The sequence below is a fragment of the Macrobrachium nipponense genome, chromosome 13 (genome assembly GCF_015104395.2).
Source record: "Macrobrachium nipponense isolate FS-2020 chromosome 13, ASM1510439v2, whole genome shotgun sequence".
Lineage (NCBI taxonomy): Eukaryota > Metazoa > Arthropoda > Malacostraca > Decapoda > Palaemonidae > Macrobrachium > Macrobrachium nipponense.
In genome coordinates, this window is record NC_087206.1 from 74,403,970 (window position 1) to 74,407,503 (window position 3,534).

A 3,534-nucleotide genomic window follows, 5' to 3' on the forward strand; every position below is an offset into this window, starting at 1 on the left:
ATATATATACTGACAATATATCGATATAACTTGCGATAGATGCTTGACCTGAGGATGTGTGAAAAGTACACGAAAGTGCTTCGTCAACTCATTTCATTCCTTCCTCTAGCTCTACAACATATATATATATATATATATATATATATATATATATATATATATATATATATATATATATATATATATATCTGTGTGTAATGTGTGTGTTTTTATATGGCCGTAAAAAATGCCTACATTAAAACATTTTTGCTCCTGGTCATGTTATATTTTTTGCATTTTAGGTTCTAGTATTTGAAGTTTTCCATTCTTTTTATGGAATCTTGCTATTAAATCTCTCTCTCTCTCTCTTGTACCGAATAGCAAAAGCGAAATCGTGCTTCCTCGTCTACTGCCACATATTTCATTCGAGAAATGCGTTGCCCCAATAACTTTGCGTCACAACACTCCTCATATTTGAAACGCGGGAAAAAACTAAATGTTAAAGGAGAACATGGAATATACTTCATTGGTAATGACAGGGGGAGCGTAGCACTGAATTGGATGTTTGAAGGAAGAAAGGAGTAAAAAAATATATATATAATAATAATAAAAAGAAACTTACTCGTTCTCGATATTGGTTACCATAAATTGAAGATTCATACCCTGGAATGGGAGACTTTTCTAGGTCGCTACATGAAAAATTGATTGTGATAGTAGCACTATTATTACTATTATTATTATTATTATTTTTTTTTTTTTTTGCTCTATCAATCCTCCAATTCGACTGGGTGGTATTTATAGTGTGGGGTTCCGGGTTGCATCCTGCCTCCTTAGGAGTCCATCACTTTTCTTACTATGTGTGCCGTTTCTAGGATCACACTCTTCTGCATGAGTCCTGGAGCTACTTCAGCCTCTAGTTATTCTAGATTCCTTTTCAGGGATCTTGGGATCGTGCCTAGTGCTCCTATGATTATGGGTACGATTTCCACTGGCATATCCCATATCCTTCTTATTTCTATTTTCAGATCTTGATACTTATCCATTTTTTCCCTCTCTTTCTCTTCAACTCTGGTGTCCCATGGTATTGCGACATCAATGAGTGATACAATCTTCTTGACTTTGTCAATCAACGTCACGTCTGGTCTGTTTGCACGTATCACCCTTTCCGTTCTGATACCATAGTCCCAGAGGATCTTTGCGTGATCGTTTGCTATCACTCCCTCAGGTTGGTGCTCGTACCACTTATTACTGCAAGGTAGCTGATGTTTCTTGCACAGGCTCCAGTGGAGGGCTTTTGCCACTGAATCTTGCCTCTTTTTGTACTGGTTCTGTGCAAGTGCCGGGCATTCGCTTGCTATGTGGTTTATGGTTTCATTTTTCGTATTGCACTTCCTGCATATGGGAGAGATGTTATTTCCGTCTATCGTTCTTTGAACATATCTGGTTCTTAGGGCCTGATCTTGTGCCGCTGTTATCATTCCTTCAGTTTCCTTCTTTAGCTCTCCCCGCTGTAGCCATTGCCATGTGTCATCGCTGGCTAGTTCTTTAGTCTGTCTCATGTATTGTCCGTGCATTGGTTTGTTGTGCCAGTCCTCTGTTCTGTCTGTCATTCTCCTGTCTCTGTAAATTTCTGGGTCTTCATCTACTTTTATTAGTCCTTCTTCCCATGCACTCTTTAGCCACTCGTCTTCGCTGGTTTTCAGATATTGCCCCAGTGCTGTGTTCTCGATGTTGACACAGTCCTCTATACTTAGTAGTCCTCTCCCTCCTTCCTTTCGTGTTATGTATAGTCTGTCCGTATTTGCTCTTGGGTGTAGTGCTTTGTGTATTGTCATATGTTTCCTGGTTTTCTGATCTATGCTGCGGAGTTCTGCCTTCGTCCATTCCACTATTCCTGCGCTGTATCTGATTACTGGCACTGCCCATGTGTTTATGGCTTTTATCATATTTCCGGCGTTGAGTTTTGACTTGATTATCGCCTTGAGTCTCTGCATATATTCTTTCCTGATCGTGTCCTTCATCTCTTGGTGTTTTATATCCCCTCCTTCTATTATTCCCAGGTATTTGTATCCAGTCTCATCTTTGTGTTTGATGTTGCTCCCATCTGGTAGCTTTATCCCTTCAGTTCTCGTTACTTTGCCTTTTTGTATGTTGACTAAGGTGCATTTTTCTATTCCAAACTCCATCCTGATGTCCCCAGATATAATCCTTACAGTCTGGATTAGGGTATCTATTTCCTTGATGCTCTTACCATACAGCTTGATGTCGTCCATGAACATCAGATGGTTGATTCTGCTGCCTCTTTTCTTGAGTTGGTACTCGGCATCCATCTTCTGTAGTACTTTTGTCATGGGAATCATGGCTACTACGAAAAGTAGTAGGGACAGTGAGTCGCCCTGGAAGATCCCTCTCCTGATATTAACCTCTGCTAGTCTTATTCCAGAGCTTGTAACTATTGTATTCCAGTTGCGCATTGTATTTTGAGGAAGGAAATGATGGTGTTTTTCCTCTGCCCCATATATTTTCAGGCATTCTATTAGCCATGTGTGTGGTATCATGTCGAAGGCTTTCTTATAGTCTATCCATGCCATGCTTAGGTTGGTTTTCCTTCTCATACTGTTCTTCATTACCATTTTGTCTATCAGGAACTGGTCTTTTGTGCCCCTACACTTCCTTCTGCAGCCTTTCTGTTGGTGGGGGATGGTGTTTGTCTCCTCTAGGTAGTTGTATAGCCTTTCACTGATGATACCTGTTAGTAACTTCCACATTATTGGTAGGCAGGTGATAGGCCTGTAGTTACTGGCTATATTTCCCTTACTCTTGTCTTTTTGTACTAAGGATGTTCTTCCTGTGGTCATCCATTTGGGTGCATGGTGATTTGAGATACAATGCTGGAGTTGTTCTGCTATTCGTGGGTGTAGGGCCTTGAAGTTTTTGAGCCAGTATCCATTATTATTATTATTATTATTATTATTATTATTATTATTATTATTATTATTATTATTATTATTATTATTATTAAACAATCAACGAAACCAATTGAACTATGGGTAGATATATAAAATAAATTTTAAATCTTTGCTCACGAGTGAAATCTGACAACAAATTGTTGGTATAATTCTGCACTTGTGTGTGGTTTCCTCATGCATTTGTAATTTCTGATTACCTTATCTCCTGAAAAGTTAACTGGATTCATTGTGAGTATTTTCTAATTATCGTATGACACGAGTCTTAAGGTACGAACTTGATTAGTGCACGCGGCTTAAAAAAGGAACTGATAACCTTAATTTGAATCCTCAGCGTGAGATTTTTAGAACGCAGTTTCTGTGAAAATTGAAAGATCTCCTTTTCCTCGTGATTACACTGATAGATCATGAAAAAAATCTGGCATTTCAACCCATTATACCTTTCTTTATACAGAGTTAAAGCTTTGGTCTTGGGAGTAACTGTATTTTTTACATTTTCATTTTTTACATTTTCATCCTAAGAAATAAATCATAGATATCCTATCCTAAAATTCCCGTATTTTTAACTAGACTCGAAACACCTTTTTCA